This window comes from Pelobates fuscus, chromosome 5 (genome assembly GCF_036172605.1).
Source record: "Pelobates fuscus isolate aPelFus1 chromosome 5, aPelFus1.pri, whole genome shotgun sequence".
Taxonomy (NCBI): Eukaryota; Metazoa; Chordata; class Amphibia; order Anura; family Pelobatidae; genus Pelobates; species Pelobates fuscus.
The window spans coordinates 114,342,993-114,362,965 of NC_086321.1; positions in this window are offsets into that span (position 1 = coordinate 114,342,993).

Here is a 19,973-nt window from a genome sequence, read left to right on the forward strand (position 1 = left end):
ATCTCGCGAGATTACATGGTCTGCAGCTATGCGGAGCTGCAGACCGGAAGCAGTGGCCACCGGACCACCAGGGAACCCACTGGACCACCAGGGAAAGGTAGGCTCTCCCTCCCCATCCCCACCACCCTCACCCCCCACCACCATCACCACCCTCAGCCTCACCCCCCACCACCATAACCCCCCACCACCCTCACCTCAACCACCATCACCCACCACCCTCAGCCTCACCCCCACCACCATCACCCCTCCCCACCATCACCCTCCACGACCCTCAGCCTCACCCCCACCACCATCACCCCTCCCCACCATCACGACCCTCAGCCTCACCCCCACCACCATCACCCCCCACCACCATCACCCCTCCCCACCCTCACCATCACCCCCACCACCATCACCCCCCACCACCCTCAGCTTCACCCCCCACCACCCTCAGCTTCACCCCCACCACCCTCAGCTTCACCTCCCACCACCCTCAGACTCACCCCCACCACCATAACCCCCCACCACCCTCAGCCTCACCCCCTACCACCATCACCCCTCCCCACCATCACCCCCCACCACCCTCAGCTTCACCCCCCACCACCCTCAGCCTCACCCCCACCACCATAACCCCCCACCACCCTCAGCCTCACCCCCCCACCATAACCCCTCCCCACCCTCACCATCACCCCCACCACTCTCACCATCACCCCCCACCACCCTCAGCCTCACCCCCCACCACCATCACCCCCTCCCCACACTCACCATCACCCCCCACCACCCTCACCCGCGCCCCCACCACCCTCAGCCTCACCCCCACCACCATCACCCCCCACCACCCTCAGCCTCACCGCCCACCACCCTCAGCCTCACCCCCCCACCATCACCCCTCCTCACCATCACCCCCCACCACTCTCACCCCCCACCACCCTCAGCTTCACCCCCCACCACCCTCAGCTTCACCCCCACCACCCTCAGCTTCACCTCCCACCACCCTCAGACTCACCCCCACCACCATAACCCCCCACCACCCTCAGCCTCACCCCCTACCACCATCACCCCTCCCCACCATCAACCCCCACCACCCTCAGCTTCACCCCCCACCACCCTCAGCCTCACCCCCACCACCATAACCCCCCACCACCCTCAGCCTCACCCCCACCACCCTCAGCTTCACCTCCCACCACCCTCAGACTCACCCCCACCACCATAACCCCCCACCACCCTCAGCCTCACCCCCTACCACCATCACCCCTCCCCACCATCACCCCCCACCACCCTCAGCTTCACCCCCCACCACCCTCAGCCTCACCCCCACCACCATAACCCCCCACCACCCTCAGCCTCACCCCCCCACCATAACCCCTCCCCACCCTCACCATCACCCCCACCACTCTCACCATCACCCCCCACCACCCTCAGCCTCACCCCCCACCACCATCACCCCCTCCCCACACTCACCATCACCCCCCACCACCCTCACCCGCGCCCCCACCACCCTCAGCCTCACCCCCACCACCATCACCCCCCACCACCCTCAGCCTCACCGCCCACCACCCTCAGCCTCACCCCCCCACCATCACCCCTCCTCACCATCACCCCCCACCACTCTCACCCCCCACCACCCTCAGCTTCACCCCCCACCACCCTCAGCTTCACCCCCACCACCCTCAGCTTCACCTCCCACCACCCTCAGACTCACCCCCACCACCATAACCCCCCACCACCCTCAGCCTCACCCCCTACCACCATCACCCCTCCCCACCATCACCCCCCACCACCCTCAGCTTCACCCCCCACCACCCTCAGCCTCACCCCCACCACCATAACCCCCCACCACCCTCAGCCTCACCCCCCCACCATAACCCCTCCCCACCCTCACCATCACCCCCACCACTCTCACCATCACCCCCCACCACCCTCAGCCTCACCCCCCACCACCATCACCCCCTCCCCACACTCACCATCACCCCCCACCACCCTCACCCGCGCCCCCACCACCCTCAGCCTCACCCCCACCACCATCACCCCCCACCACCCTCAGCCTCACCGCCCACCACCCTCAGCCTCACCCCCCCACCATCACCCCTCCTCACCATCACCCCCCACCACTCTCACCATCACCCCCCACCACCCTCAGCCTCACCCCCCACCACCATCACCCCTCCCCACCCTCACCATCACCCCCACCACTCTCAGCCTCACCCCCCACCACCATCACCCCCCACCACCGTCAGCTTCACCCCCACCACCCTCAGCTTCACCCCCACCACCCTCAGCTTCACCCCCACCACCCTCAGCTTCACCCCCACCACCCTCAGCATCACTCCCCCTCACCACCCTCAGCCTCACCCCCAACCACCCTCAGCATAACCCTCCGTCACCACCCTCAGCCTCACCCCACTCACCATCACCCCCCTCTCACTCTCACATTACCCCCTCACTCTCACATTACCCCCTCACTCTCACATTACCCCCTCACTCTCACATTACCCCCTCACTCTCACATTTGCCACCTTACTCTCACATTACCCCCCTCACTCTCACATTACCCCCCCTCAGCCTCACCCCCCCACCACCATCACCCCCCACCACCCTCAGCCTCACCCCCTACCACCATCACCCCTCCCCACCCCCACCATCACCCCCCACCACCATCACCCCCACCACCCTCAGCTTCACCCCCACCACCCTCAGCTTCAACCCCCACCACCCTCAGCTTCAACCCCCACCACCCTCAGCTTCAACCCCCACCACCCTCAGCTTCAACCCCCACCACCCTCAGCCTCACCCCCACCACCCTCAGCATCACTCCCCCCACCACCCTCAGCATCACTCCCCCCACCACCCTCAGCATCACTCCCCCCACCACCCTCAGCATCACTCCCCCCACCACCCTCAGCATCACTCCCCCCACCACCCTCAGCATCAACCCCCACACCACCCTCAGCCTCACCCCCCACCACCCTCAGCATAACCCTCCGTCACCACCCTCAGCATAACCCTCCGTCACCACCCTCAGCATAACCCTCCGTCACCACCCTCAGCATAACCCTCCGTCACCACCCTCAGCATAACCCTCCGTCACCACCCTCAGCCTCACCCCACTCACCATCACCCCCTCCTTCTCACATCACCCCCCTCTCACTCTCACATTAGCCCCCCTACTCTCACATTAGCCCCCTACTCTCACATTAGCCCCCTACTCTCACATTAGCCCCCTACTCTCACATTAGCCCCCTACTCTCACATTAGCCCCCTACTCTCACATTAGCCCCCCACTCTCACATTAGCCCCCTACTCTCACATTAGCCCCCTACTCTCACATTACCCCCTCACTCTCACATTACCCCCTCACTCTCACATTACCCCCTCACTCTCACATTACCCCCTCACTCTCACATTACCCCCTCTCACTCTCACATTACCCCCTCTCACTCTCACATTACCCCCTCTCACTCTCACATTACCCCCTCTCACTCTCACATTAGCCCCTCTCACTCTCACATTAGCCCCCTACTCTCACATTAGCCCCCTACTCTCACATTAGCCCCCTACTCTCACATTAGCCCCCTACTCTCACATTAGCCCCCTACTCTCACATTAGCCCCCCACTCTCACATTAGCCCCCCACTCTCACATTACCCCCCCACTCTCACATTACCCCCCACTCTCACATTACCCCCCCACTCTCACATTATGCCCCCCCACTCTCACATTACCCCCTCACTCTCACATTACCCCCTCACTCTCACATTACCCCCTCACTCTCACATTACCCCCTCACTCTCACATTACCCCCTCACTCTCACATTACCCCCTCTCACTCTCACATTACCCCCTCTCACTCTCACATTACCCCCTCTCACTCTCACATTACCCCCTCTCACTCTCACATTACCCCCCTCACTCTCACATTACCCCCTTCACTCTCACATTACCCCCCTCACTCTCACATTACCCCCCTCACTCTCACATTACCATCACCCCCCGCTCCCTGTCACCATCACCCCCCGCTCCCTGTCACCATCAACCCTCCGCTCCCTCTCACCATCAACCCTCCGCTCCCTCTCACCATCAACCCTCCGCTCCCTCTCACCATCAACCCTCCGCTCCCTCTCACCATCAACCCTCCGCTCCCTCTCACCATCACTCCCCGCTCCCTCTCACCATCACTCCCCGCTCCCTCTCACCATCACACCCCCCGCTCCCTCTCACCATCACACCCCCCGCTCCCTCTCACCATCACACCCCCCGCTCCCTCTCACCATCACCCCCACACCATCACCCCCCTTTCACCATCACCCGCCTCTCACATCACCCGCCTCTCACCATCACCCCCCCCATACACACAACACACTTCAAGCAGCTACCCCATACACATAGGGTCTCAGACAAAAACGCAAACATGCTCACAGAGACATACATTCAGACACACAAGGATACTCTCTGTCAGACACACTCTCAGGCACATACACAGGTAGACAGTGCATCAATGTGTATATGTGACACTTTTTTGTTAGTGGGGCCTCATGTTTGCGTTTCGCCTAAGGCCTCATAAAGTCTAGAGCCGCCTCTGGAAGGGACCCATTGCTGTCAGGGCCACCCGATGCTATGTAATTCCAGGGGGCCTGGTCAGCACTTTAACAGCATGACCGGGCCCCCTCTGATGATGATTGGGAACGAGCACTTGCTGGTCCACTAATCTCTTAACCTTCTTCCTAGCAGGTAGAAGCCACTGCTATACAGTCTTGGACAGAAGAAAATTATATATAGTGAGTGTAGAAGAAAGGGAACCTGCCACAGTGTTAGAGAGGCTGAAGCAGCAAGAGCCTTTGCATAGTGCGCAAAGTCAGCTTTTCCTTAACTAATTTTAATTGTCAGTCAGTCCACATCAGTTTTGTTCCCTTACATCCCTCTTAAGCAAGAGTATGTGAAGAGTCGTTAAAAAAAATAAAAATAAAAATACATTTATTTTTTTTAAATCATCCGAATTTTATTGGTTTTTGTTCAATCAAAGTAGTAACAATGTTCACATAAGATGCATATAACATGACACATTGAAAAGGCATTCAATGCAATGTAAAGTCTGTGAGTTTATGAAACATGTGTATCAGCACATACATCCAGAAATAATGACTGAGTGCCCCTGCTGCATGATCCGTGTGTTAATATATCGGTGATACATGCTGGGTACGGAAAACAGCATCGGCTAGTTTTTTGTTGTAAATCAATGGGCCTATCTCATAGGAATGGGCCTGGAGCTGCAGCTTTATCAGCCCCTATGTAAATCTGGCCCTGTCTGGAGTGTCCCTTTCACCATTGGATGTCAGACAACTGGTCATGTTACTTCATCTCATTGGAACTAACCTCAACAGGCAGCAATTGCCCAGTGCACCTGCCTTACAAAATACTTTTTATTGAGCAGCATTGGGAAGTCTTTGATTGGATAGCCAAAGACAATCTGGGCTGGGAAGAAGGGAAAGGCTTTTTGGCAGGGCCGTCTTAAATATGGATTGGACCCTGGGCAAACATTTGCTTGGGCCCCCTGAACCCTGTCGTCCCCTCCCTGGCATGCAATCATGCCCCCCACGCCAACGCAGAGGCGGACGTAAAGTAGAGAGGGCTCTGGTGCATGGATTATTTTGGGCAAAAGGGGGCAAAAGATAGATCCCCATCTGTCATGCAACTCCAACAATGCTTTGACAGCTGGGGCGCTACCATTTTCCCATGCATGCAGGGTTGTATTTAGCACTGAGCAGTATTTGTGTGTTTGAGTGTAAGCATGTTTTTGTATGGAGTATGTTTGTGTGAATGTAGGGGTGTGTTTGTATGTGGAAATGGCATTTAAATGCAAGTATGCATTTATGTGTAGTGTTGGTTTATGAATACACTGTTGTGTTTATATATAATTTTGTTGTTTAAAAAAAAGAGGTGTGTTTATATGTAGTGTTGAAGTTTGAATGCAGGTGTGTATTTGCGTGTAGTGTTGAATGCTGAGATGTATGCACAAATACACATGCACTGTCACAAACACACACACACACACACACACACACTGTGATACACATACACACACAGAAACACTTGCAGATACACAGATATACACAATCATACAGATGCAGCTATACAGACACATTTACACACACATACAGACACACAACCTGGCACACATGCAGACACAGATGCACACACAACATACAGATACACAGACACACACAATGACAACATACAGATACACAGATACATAACCTGACAAATGCAGATACAAACACTGACACACATGCAGATACACACATTGGCTACATACAGATATACACACTGGCACACACACAGATACATACATACTGACAACATACAGATACACACACACATACACTGTGACAGACATACTGACACTGTGACAGACATACTGACACTGTGACAGACATACTGACACTGTGACAGACACACTGACTGACACACACACAGACATACTGACTGGCACACCGACATACACACAGACATATACTGACACACACACAGACATACTGACACACACACAGACATACTGACACACACACAGACATACTGACATACACACAGACATACTGACACACACACACAAACATACTGACACACACAAACATACTGACACACACACAGACAGACACTCTTCAGTTTCCTACCTTTGAAAGAGGCTTCCTTCCCTGGGGTCCAGTGTGCTGGCTGGGGTAGTTGGGAGTTGGGAGTCTGGCTCTGCTTGCTCCCCCTGCTCTCTGGATCCTGGCTCAGCAGCCTCCCGCACGGCCCGATGTCTGTGATGTGGGAGGAAGTGATTCGCGGACGTCACTTCCTCCCATGCAGCCGTTAAGCAAGGGCCCGGTCACGCTGTTAAAGGGCCACAGCGCCGACCGGACCCCTGCTGGAACATGCTCACCAGGTGGCCCTAAGGGTATGGGCCACCCGGCGGGCCCCCTTAATGTGCGGGCCCCGGTGCAGCCGCAATACTAGCACCGCGGGCCCATTAGGTAGGGAAATATTTAACCCCTTAAGGACCAAGCTTCTGGAATAAAAGGGAATCATGACGTGTCACACACGTCATGTGTCCTTAAGGGGTTAAAAATATATATTTTTTATTGTAGGCGGCGGGGCCCACGAGGCAGCTGCTTTGGGCCCCCCATGAGTAATTGGGCCCAGGGCAGCTGCCCCGTTTGCCCCTCCTTAAAGATGGCCCTGCTTTTTGGATATACCCACAATGAGAAAAAAAAAAATAATAATTTATAATTCAATTATTAATTAGTGATATAAAAAATATATTTATCCTATATTTGGGCAGCCAAGCATCTTTAGGAGAAATGAATGATGATCAAGAAAAGATCAATAAGATTCATGAATGGTTTTAAAAAAAAGGTTTTAACGTGAAAACTAAAATAAACTTTCATGAATCCCAGTGTTTTGTAAAGTAATGTTTATACGTGTTAAAAAATAATACATTTTGCAGGAGTTTCAACAACCTACCTCAAAAGGCTATGACTATGAAGTCTGTAGAAATGCATAAAGTGATACGATGTGTTTTACCTTTGCTCTGTCTGGGTGGAATTGGAAGATAGCCAGGGTCTTTGATTGTAGTGCGAGATTGGGTTTAGCTTGCTCCTGTATCCAACTAGCTACTGGATGCGGCACTTGAAACAACTTTGAGTGGGATTGGATATTGACATTTTGATATTGATCCTGTTGTGAGACTAGGTAACCAATATATAGTTGCTAAGTTGTTGCTTTTTTATTGGGTTTTTTTCCCCATAAACTGTTTGTAGAAAATAAATCATCTTTTGGGGGAGGGGGGGGGGGGCATTGTTTAGTCAAATGCAAAAAAAAAAAAAAACTTTGAGTGGTAACAATCGCCTGCTTCATTCATCCTAGTGTGACCATGTTTACAGTTAGTGCATTGTCATAATGCTTGCCACTGGCATTTAACACCAGCCTGGAATCACCAATTTACAGCCATTACATTTTTTTTTTTTTATTTAACTGTTTGCAGGAAGAAAATCATTCTAAAAAAAAAAACAAAAAAAAAAAAAAAACTTTTCTACTGCCTAGCTACTCCCACGATGGCATGCACACAAACTGTGAGTGGTGCGGATAGCCTGCTGCATTTAGAATAGTGTTCAGGGTCACAATCAAAGCCACTGCCACTTAAAGGAACACTGTAGCATTTGGAATAAAATACAAAAGGAAAAAAGATCACAATCAAATGTTCTCATTCCCATTTTTTTTTTTTATCAGATATAATAGTCTAATTTTGGAAACTCAGAATTGGCATTAAAATGCCTGATCAGGGCCGGCCTTAGGGGTGTGCGAGCTGTGCGGCCGCACAGGGCGCCATGGAGCAGGGGGCGCCGTTGATTTAAAAAAAAATAAAAAAAAAATTTTTTTTTTTTTTACATTTGCAGCGGGGGCGGAGCTTACCGTGCGGCGGGGGCGGAGCTAAAAGCGCCGGAAAACTGCAGCAGGGGAAGCAGGAAGGAGTCCCTGCTTCCCCACCAAACAGTCACCAGGAGCTGCACTGCCTCCACAATGAACTCCACAGGTAACTGTGGGATTGTCAGGTGAGTGTGACTCTCTGCCTGTGTTTATTACTGTCTGTGTGTGTATGACTGTCTGCCTGTGTGTGTCTGTGTGTATGACTGTCTGCCTGTGTGTGTGTGTCTGTGTATGACTGTCTGCCTGTGTGTGTGTGTGTGTCTGTGTATGACTGTCTGCCTGTGTGTGTGTGTGTGTCTGTGCATGACTGTCTGCCTGTGTGTGTGTGTCTGTGTATGACTGTCTGCCTGTGTGTGTCTGTGTGTGTGTATGACTGTCTGCCTCTGTGTGTGTATGTGTGTGTGTGTATGACTGTCTGCCTCTGTGTGTGTCTGTGTGTATTACTGTCTGCCTCTGTGTGTGTCTGTGTGTATTACTGTCTGCCTCTGTGTGTGTCTGTGTGTATTACTGTCTGCCTCTGTGTGTGTCTGTGTGTATTACTGTCTGTGTCTGTGTGTATGACTGTCTGCCTGTGTGTGTCTGTGTGTGTGAGACTGTCTGCCTGTGTGTGTGTGTGTGTGTATATGACTGTCTGCCACTGTGTGTCTGTGTGTATTACTGTCTGCCTCTGTGTGTGTCTGTGTGTATGACTGTCTGCCTCTGTGTGTATGACTGTCTGCCTCTGTGTGTATGACTGTCTGCCTCTGTGTGTATGACTGTCTACCTCTGTGTGTGTGATTGTGTGTATGACTGCCTCTGTGTGTATGGCTGCCTCTGTGTGTATGAATGTCTGCCTCTGTGTGTATGGCTGTCTGCCTCTGTGTGTATGGCTGTCTGCCTCTGTGTGTGTGACTGTGTATGACTGCCTCTGTGTGTATGACTGCCTCTGTGTGTATGACTGTCTGCCTCTGTGTGTATGGCTGTCTGCCTCTGTGTGTATGGCTGTCTGCCTCTGTGTGTCTGTGTGTATGGCTGTCTGCCTGTGTGTGTGTGTGTATGACTGTCTGCATGTTTGTCTGTGTGTATTACTGTCTGCCTCTGTGTGTGTCTGTGTGTATTACTGTCTGTGTCTGTGTGTATGACTGACTGTCTGTGCGTGTCTGTGTGTGTGTGTGTGAGACTGTCTGCCTTTGTGTGTCTGTGTGTGTGTGTATGACTGTCTGCCTGTGTGTGTGTGTGGATGTCTTCCTGTGTGTGTGTATGGCCGTCTGACTGTGTGTGTGTGTGTGTCACATACAACCAATACACGCATATCACACACTGTTAATACACCCATTACAAATATCACACATAGCATACATATCACACACAGTCATCACACCTACTATCACATACACAGACAACACAAACATTACAGCATACATGGATGACGGGGGGGGGGGAGGGGGGGGGCGCTGTGAAGATTTTTCGCACAGGGCGTCAAAATGCCTAAGGCCGGCCCTGTGCCTGTTATTTCATAGCCATTAGATCAGGCAATATTGCAGTCATTTTTTCATGTCAGCACAGTCATAAGCACAATTTTAAAAGATTTTTTTAGATGTCTGAATAACCGTCACAATTTATTTTCGGAACTAACATTCAGGTGAACTAAACAGCAACATGAACTAAATTCTGCAGTCCTGGATTTTTTTTTTCTTACAAAGCAGTTTGGAATAACCTAATGTTTTAACCTTGTACCTGTCTAAATAATTTCTAGCACTGATATGTAAACATGAGTAGAATTTTGAATGATTAATTTTGTTCAGTTAGAGTCAAAAGTGAAAGTTTTTTTAATGTCTTAATTTCTTGGAGAAGCAGCAATAAAAAAAAGATAGTGCATCATGTTTAAGCAAACAATTCTGCATTTCGACAAAGGTGCAAGCATCAAGCAAACAGGCCCTGATCTATAAAAAAGGATCCGTTTCCAAAAAAGGACATCCCAAAAAAAAAAAAATTACAAACAAAAACCATGTCCAATATAACTTTTCTTTCTATTTGATTAAATTGCTATAAATTAGATCAAGGGATACTTACCCATGGTATGGATAAAATTATAGATTATGCTAACGTAGTGTACCTATAATCTTAATTTTAGTAGGAGGCAAATATTTGCATACACTTTCTTTACTTTAAACTCCAGCAGCACAGACCAATCAGAAACAAGAGTCACTACTATATATAGCTCTGTGGTGCTGTCTACTTCCTCTTTCTTTGAAGCGAAATAATATTCCAGTGAACAAGTCCAACAACCCTAACTCAGGTAACGATGTGGATCTCGTGTAATTCCAAGAATTGCTTGAACGGCAAGAATGCGAAGGATACATATATTCACACAGAAAAAAGTGAAATGACCATATTTTATCAGTACTATTAGTGATTGTATTAAGACATATTCACATTCGATGCATAAATATATGCGAACATCTATCAATCAGCAGGAATTATGCAAAAGATTACAGTGGAAGACGTAAGCAAACAGATATCAGAGAAGATCATGATAGGGAGAGGAAGGGTGGGAAATAATCGCCTCCTGTCATTACTAAAATTAAGATTATTGGTACACTACGTTAGCAAAATCTACAATTTTACCACATGACAGGAGGCTTCATATTTGCATTTTTTAACACTATGAAAGAGCGAAAGAAGCAGGATGGAAATAGAAGATTTGAAATGTATCCTCATGAGACCAGTCAGCCGAACGCATAATGTCCGCCAACGAAGCACCTGACAAAACGCGCATATGAAGCACGCATATGAAGTGCTCTCCAAACGTTGATTCGATGTCCACCAGTGATAGCAACCATTGAACCCATCTAGCGAGGGTCGTAGTTGAGACCGCAGCATTTGGTTGTACATTGGATATGAGTAGTTGCCCCAAAGTGGAACGTCGAAGCGAAGCAGTAACTTCCACATATTTGAGAATGGTCTTAACCATGCAAAGACGAGGCGAAGCAAAAAAAAAAAAAAGAAATAGTAAATTATAAGGATAAAGAAAAACCGAAGACGAATTTGTTTCCGTGCGACATGAAACTGAAAAGGAGATACACTCCGGAGAGAAGGATAAGCCGTCCACGTTGAAGGCTCTAACATCCAAATCCTATGAAAGGAGACCAGACATAGCAGCAAAGTAAGCTTTGCTGACAGTTGGCGTAGGGACAGAGTTGTCTGGCCAATTTCACAGGAAATTAAAGACCAAGTCGACGTCCCAGAGACGTGAATATGTCGGACCAGGAGGACGAGACAAGCGCATACCTCATGATTCGGCAAACCTACGGGTCCTGTCCTACTGGGCGTCCTTTGAATGGGGCGCAGGCTGCAGATATTGCTGATTGTGTAACATTAACCGAACGGTAAGCCGGACCTGACGAAAAAATAGCACAGAGGAAATTCAACACTATGGGAACAGTGGCCGTAACGTGATCGGAATCTCTCTCCAGACACAAGCTAGACCATTTGTTTCATCTAGTACCCAGAGCCCATGAATCCCAGAGGAGGTCCTTAGTCAGTGACATCCCAAGATCCCCTAAAATTGGCCAGGCCATGAGGTGGAGCCAGTCTTGAAGAATGAGCGGGTGAATCTCCCCTTGCGGGTTGGACAAAAAGGAGTGGGAAGTCCGGTAATCTCAGCGGGTGGTCGTACGAGAGTTCCAGTAGATCCGGGAACCAGGCCTGGCTCGTTCTGAGGGGATCAGCAGCAGGGATGTCTGGTGTGTCCGAATCTTATGTAGGTCCCTCGCCAGCATGGAGAAAAGTGGGAATGCATAGGCTCCCCAAGTAAAGGTCTTTGGTTGCCTCCGAGAGTGCTTGAGATCGAACTGCGCCCAGGCGGTTGATATACTGCACCGCTGAAATATTGTACATGCGCAGCAGTATACAACAGTTCGACATGTGTTTGGCTAGGCTGCAGATGGCGAAGGAGCCCGCAATCAGTTCATGTGCATCTGATTCCTTGTGAAGCCATGTGCCCCCCATGGAGGAATCTGTGCAGTGTGCTCCCCAGCCCCAGAGGCTGGCATCTGATTCTACCACGAAGTCTGGAGGAGCCACCAACGGAGTTCCGTGCATACCTCTGTGTTGATTTGTATCAGTTGGTCATATGAGTAACCCGCCCATAAAAAGTGAGCCTTGAGTTGTTGCATGGCCCTGTAGTGTTGTGGGCCTGGATATATCACCTGTATGGAGGCGGAAAGTAGGCCCCTAAGTTGTGCCACGAGTAGAAGAGGGATGAATTCTAGTCTTAGGACTTCTCGAATTTCCTTCCAGATGGATGCTATCTTCGACAAGGGGAGGCATAGGAAACATGTCGTGGAGTCAATCTCGAACCCCAGGAATTGGACAACTTGAGCCGGTTCGAGAGCCGACTTTTCCTGGTTCAGTATGAATCCCAGCGATTCGATAAAGTCCATGATAAATCTCATCTGAGATACCAGTAGTGAGGCAGAGTCGCAGAAGCTAAGCAAGTCATCTAGATAGATCAGGCACCGTATTCCTAGAGATCGTAGTCGCACCATGACGGGTTTCAGTCGTTTTGTGAAACACCAGGGGGTCGAACTCAGGCTGAACGGTAGGCAGGCTGTCAGGATTACAAGTTGATTCAGCACGCAGAACTGTGTCACACCTAGGACTAAGGATAACCGGACCTTAGAATGGCCGGACTTAACGTCTCCATGAATAGTCAAAATACTAGCTGAGGTCAGGGACACAGAATCAGACACAACGATGAGGGAAAGCCAAAACAAAGCAAAATACCAGAAAATCAAGATCAGGAACGCACTCTCTGATAACTATATGCATGAAACAAACACAGGGCACTGAGCAAGAGGAGAACTGGGCCTAAATACCCCTCCTGTGGATCTGATTGGCTGTAACCGCCCTTTGACCCCAAAGGCTATTACCAGGTTTCCATTTGCATGATTGCTGCTCAGCACAAACTCTCCTGTGGATTTGATTGCTGCTCAGCACAACTTTTCCTGTTAGGACAGTAATGTTGCTTGGCACATTAATTTTTATGCCATTAATTTTTATATGCAGATGAATACGTGACATTACCACTCACCTGAAGAACGCCCACCAGGCGGGCAGGACCAGGTTTGAGAGGAAACTTGGCGTGAAAAGAACAAATTTTACGGCCAGCATGGATATCAGAAGCCGAAACCCAAGAACGGTCAGCAGGCGCATACCCCCTCCAATCAACCAAATACTGTAAGTAACCACAAGAACACCTGGAATCAATGATGGAGGAGACTTCGTGCTCATCCTGTCCAGAAACAGCCAAAGATGGAGGGGGAACAATCGGACTTGTGTACCAATTGCAAACAAGCAGTTTGAGCAAGGACACATGAAAAGTATTAGGTATACGCAAGGACGCTGGAAGGGCCAGAGAATACGAAACAAATGTTGATGAAATAAGTGTTGATTCTACTAAAGGACCAAGGAACCTTGGAGCAAACTTCATGCTGGGAACCATCAACCTGATGTTGCGTGAGGATAACCAAACCCGATCACCCACCTGCTAAACTGGATTGGCACTCCGCTGTTTATCCGAATGAAACTTAAAGTGAGCAGCCGCAGTTTCAAGAGCGGAGTGAACCTTAGTCCAGGTATCATGAATAGAGGTAAGGTAATCATCCAGAGTAGGGATAGCCGTATCAGAAAACACAGCAGGGAGAACAGCAGGATGACGACCCGTATTGACAAAAAAAAAAAACGGACTATGCCCAGATGAGTCATGGGTAGTGTTATTCCTTGCAAATTCGGCCCAGGGCAATAATTCAGCCCAGTTACACTGTGTACTATTCACGGAGCAACGTAAATACAGCTCAAGTGATTGGTGAGCTCTTTCAGCCGTAGCATTAGTTTGGGGATGGTAGGCAGAGGAAAATGACAATTCAATGCCCAACTGTTTATTGAATACCCTCCAGAACCGTGACACAAATTGGGAACCCCTGTCAGACAATATTTTGAGGGATACCATGTAGCCTGACAATATCACGTATAAATATGTGCACCAGGTCCTGAGACAATGCAATTTTTTAAGTGGAGTGAAGTGTGCCATTTTAGAAAAACGGTCAACTACCATGAGGATGGACTACCCATTGGAACTAGACAAACAGGTTTGGAGAATCGAGGTGCTAGTGACAGTCAAACGTCTAGTTCTGTTTCTAGTAATTTCCCTGGTCCTGAGTCTTATCGATCTGCATCACATAGGTAATAAAGTAATTTAACCTCTTAGGTAGGTCTTTGGCAGCAATTTCGTCAAGTATAACTTCAGATAATCCTTTTTTAAAAGCAGCGATTAATCTGTTAGTCCAGTCTACCTCAGATGCCAAGGTACGAAATTCTATTGAATAATCCAAGATAGACCGGTTCCCTTGTTTGATATGCACAAGGGCAGTGGAGGCATCTTCCTCTCCCCTAATGGTTCAAACATCAGTTTGAATTCCGCCAGGAATTCCTGGTAACAATGAGTGATACTCCTATTACTTTCCCACAATGGATTAGCACAGGTTAAGGCCTTACCTTTAAGTTGGTTCATCAGATACCCAATCTTAGCTCTATCTGAAGGAAATGAACCAGGTGAGGCCTCAAAGTGGTACTCAATCTGATTGAGAAATCCCCTACATTCCTGGATGTTACCAGAAAAATGCAGCAGAGGGGATAAGGAGATCGTAGGTGCCTTACATACACTATAGGTGGAGGTACATTAGGCAGTAGTGACATAATTGGAGAAGGCTCAGGTTGTAAATGAGCCATCCTAGTAAGGAGCGTGGTAACGGCCTGTGAAAATTGATCCATACTGTGATTATTCTCCTCTAGCTTTCTCTCTCGAGCTGCTATGTGCTGACACAATTCTGCAGGATCTAAGGCCCTGTCTTACATCCTGCATAATTGGAGGATTTGATTGCTGCTCGGCACAACTTTTCCTGTCGGGACAGTAATGTTGCTTGGCACAACTTTTCCTGTCAGGACAGTAAATGCCATTAACCACATTTTTATGTGCGGATGAATACATGACACAGGTGAACTGGTAGCTGTTTCTCCAGTGGAACAGCTGGAACCTTCGGCAGTCCGGTCCGATAGGAACCAACAGGGATGCATTCAGCCATGTGAACCGATCGTCCTTCAGCAAGAGATCCCATAGTAGATGAATGCCCTCCATGCCCTCTTGTAGTGGTGGTAGACGACAAAAGGTATACAACTGATGTAAGTTGATGACAGGTCAAAATATTCCGGTCTTATTTCGCACCAGGAAGATGTTACTGACAAAACCGCCCTCGCTGGGGGCCCATTGGACTGCGCCTTTGGTGAAAAGCATCTGCATCTCTTAGTCTATGGGATGTTGTTGAGCCTCAGACACCCGAAGGGGGTGCGGTGGGTGTATTTGAGTGGGAGTGGATGAGAACTTGATAGTGTATCCCAGAACCGTTTAGAAGATCCAGGTATCGTTCAAAATATCCATCCAGTTTTGGAAGACAAACGAGACAACCTCCCTGCAGTTAAGGCAAAGTAAGGGTAACATAAATCAGGACCCACCTAAAGGGAATTGGACGTGTCCATGGGAGCCTCTGGACCTGGTCGTCCCTCGATAGTGTGAGGGTTGTCGGTAGGCAGAGCTTGGGTAGAAAGATTTTGTGGGAGGGTTGGGCCTGGGTCCGGAAGACCAAAATTTGGCTGGTGGCACGGTCTCTCTGTCAACCAGTCCTTCCAAATACCCCACGGGGTGTTGGTGTGTGAAAGACCTGTCGTAGCGATGTCTGGGCCTTGTTGAGTGTCATGAAGAGAGACGTGTTTCTTTAATTCTGTGATAAAAGCATCGCCAAACAGGAGGCCGTTGGCCGAAGCCCCCAGTTCCTTGGTAGCCATGTACATGAGCTTTGCATCCATTCACACTAGCGCTGCGTTATGTCTCTCCATGCAGATTTCCGCATTGGTGTTGCCAAGGAGGCACATGCACTGTTGCGCCACTCACACACAGCGTGAGGGTCCAGCTTTGAGCCTTGAGTCAAAGCCTTGTCAGCGAAATATAGGATCTTCGCCAAAGGTCCCAAGTAGCTTGTCTTGCCTTTTCTGGGGTCCCATCCTTTCCGGGACATAAACATGACCACAGTTTGGTTGAATTCTGGGGTCACTGCTATCTTATCAGGCAGGATGGGGCGAGGGCATTCCGCCCGTAGTCTCACCCTGACCTCTTTGTCTAGAGGCGTATCCAGAAATGCACGAAGCTTGCTAGGTGGTTAGGTAGGAACCATTCTGAGGTCCTTGGGTGTCTAATGGTGTGAGAATCGAACAAAGGACAACCGTGGGTGTCCAGAAATAGGCCATCTGCCTCCTGGGAGGAGAGGTCATGTGACAACCCCTGTGGAGAGGGGACACCTGTGAGAGAACCAGACTTATACTTGAAGTCATGGGGGGGCAGGTCATGCCAGTCATCCCCATCATCACATGTGGAGTCATCCGCTTTCCACTCATCTAGGACATCTAGAGCATGAGGGTAATCATCGTCCTGCCCGGAGGAGAGCACTGTTGGGGGAGGAGGGGGAGGGGGGAATTCAGGCCTTGCCACCCATTTGGTGCAGTCCGGTGGCATTTAGGTATGGGGGTGCAAGCCAAATGGATCATTCAGACCCTCCTGCATCCTCGCACTGCGTTGGGGATGTGCCCGAGGGTAGACTGAATACCTCTGAATGAGGATGGGTGAGCATTTTAGATAGGGCTTTCTCCACCAATGCTGCAACTGCAGCGTTAATCATGGACTGAAAGTCCTGGGTCTGTGGTGGTGTGTCACTCATCCTGGTGTCCTGTGGGGGGGGGGGGGGAGGAGGACATAGATTAGCGTCCGTGCAGACTGAGTAGTCTGACGGGATTCCCCTGCTAGTACAATCGGGGTATGCCTAGAGGCGGTACACCCATTACTCAATACAATTTAGATAGACCCAGTTATAGTGAGAGTTCATCTCTCAATGCTGGTCACAGTGAGCAGCTAGTATGTCAGGGAGTGAGACCCTGAATTGGTGGGAGGCGTTAAAAGCTTCCAGTACTGCAGGGGTTATTTTACCCTGTGTGTCCCCTGTGTGACCTACACAGGTCGGATAGGTGAGTACACAAACACTGTTCAACCATCTGGAATGAAATGAGGAGAAATGGCCATTGTGAGTATCGCGGCATGTAATCCAAAATGGCTGCCGCGCACAAGGACCCATTGGAAACAACTCCTGCAGTCCGTGCGGGCGGCAGAGCACGATACCCCCAATGTCCCAGGTACCCTGTCACCCCCCCCGCCACACGGTAGGAGCCTGTGAAAGAAAACAGGAGCCGGCAAAACAACCTACCCAGGGAGACAGGCCAGGTAGAGGAGGAATAGGCAGGGTTCAGGAGCAGCAATAGTGGAAGATGCAATGAACAAACTAGATATAAAACATAAACAGTGAGACAGGTAACAGTCAATTTCACTATAGTAATAGAAGTAATGAAGTAATACTCTGACCTGTACTCTGGCAGGAGCAGCAAAGAAAGAGGAAGTGGAAAGCACCACAGAGCTATATACAGCAGTGACTCTTCTCGGATTGGTTTAAAAGTTTTGATTGATCTGTGCTGCTGGAGTTTAAAGTAAAGAAAGTTTATGCAAATATGAGGTAAAATTGTTAAACAATGCTGGTGTCTCATACAATTTACAATAGCTCATACAAATATACACTGTACCCCACGAGTAACATCACCAAAAACACACATGTACAGAATTCACTAAAATCTGGAAGGTCAGAAAGACTGGCTGGCTTTAGTTACTTTCCATGTCTGCCAATTTCCAATTTCTCATAAGGGTCCAGTGGCATACACAGACTGTGTGGTTTCCATGTCTGATTATACCTACCTGTCTTTTCACCTCACCTGTCCGCATGCTGTTGTCCCTGTTTACCCAGCCTGTTCCCCCTTTGATCCAAAGGGGAAATGTCCTTTCCTAGGGAATATTTAAATCTAGCTTTTTTAAATGACATCCTTGTTTCTAACTCGGTTTAACATATGTCACACAGACCCCACATCTAACATGATTAAGAAGCCTTGATGTATTTTAATAAATCAGTTCCTGTTCTAATTATAATATATCAGACTCGAAGAGTAATAATAATTGGAAGCCTTCTTAGACAAATGTCAGAATATATTTGAAACAGTACTCAGAGGCTGGATTCCATATTGCTGGTTAATACTGAAATAGGATAGGAGAATAGTGGACCATGAGCCTTTTTGTGCTTGTTCTCTTTTTTTCTGTAAACTAAAACATCCTTTCACAAAAACTCAAGTAATGCACAACAGTAGTTTTTCTATTTCTCTCTTTGCACTGGTCAGAGTTGTATCATGTTTGGTCTCACCATAAGCTTTTGGCATGTGCACACACAGACACACAAAATATATGGCCTATAGGACTAGATAAGAAGGTGGTAACCAGAGGCACACAATCTATTGTGGCAACAGACACATAATAAGCAGGATAGTAGAAGATATTCAGTTATCCTTATAAGAACACACAACCACATACTTAATCTGACCTTATCTTCAGATTTTAATGAAGTATTTATGGCAGAGCCTATGGTGATAATAAGATCATTCTGGAGCTTGTTTTATCTGCAAAGATATCAACACCAATCCAAGCATATAATCCACAAGTATTACATCAATGCAATGTTAGGGGTGACCATCACTTACACAGATCTAGGTACAGAGACCATGTAAAACATATCAGCCAAATGTTTCTCATCAACAAGCTATAATATATAATTCAGGATGACTCAACAACTTAAAGCCACATTTTGGTTCAAGATATAAGGAAACCTAGAAGAAGCCCCACGAATATCAGAACAGAGGTCCGTAATGGAACTTCATGTTCAGGGATTTCCTTTATTGTTTTGGCAGCAGGTGAATTTTACCTGAAATAGTAAACCTAGTAGAATGGTCTGGGGACTGGAAAGACCTTCCAAACGCAATTAAAATACTTACAATACCCAGCATCAAAGTTACATGGAGCATATGAGCCTAAATGAATACCTTTTATTGTAGAAAGAAATTATAATGTTCCTTTTCACAACAGAGGAACATGTGGGAAATTCTGATCCTTAACCCCTTAAGAACCAAAAGCATGCAATCCCTGACATATGTTAAAAGGATTGCCAAACTCCAGGTCCCCAAGGGATAAAATAGCAGAATACTGAATATAACAAAAAGCACAATCTCCAACTTATAAAATTATGCTGTAAGAAAATTTACTCAGTTCTAAAGAATATTTTAAACCAATTCCAGAGCATTGAGCAAAAATCGAAATAAACATTATAAACCAGACCAGGAGTAGTGAATTTTACAGAGTAGAAGCTTGCAGAAAATAAAATGATTACTAACGTTATGACCAAGTGAAACAAAAACTAATAACAGTTTTTAAAACAGTTAAATTAGATTTGAGAAAGAAAAAAAAACATACCAGTGAAAACAGCCAGGTAATTGCTTCAGAGTTACCTACTTATGGGAGC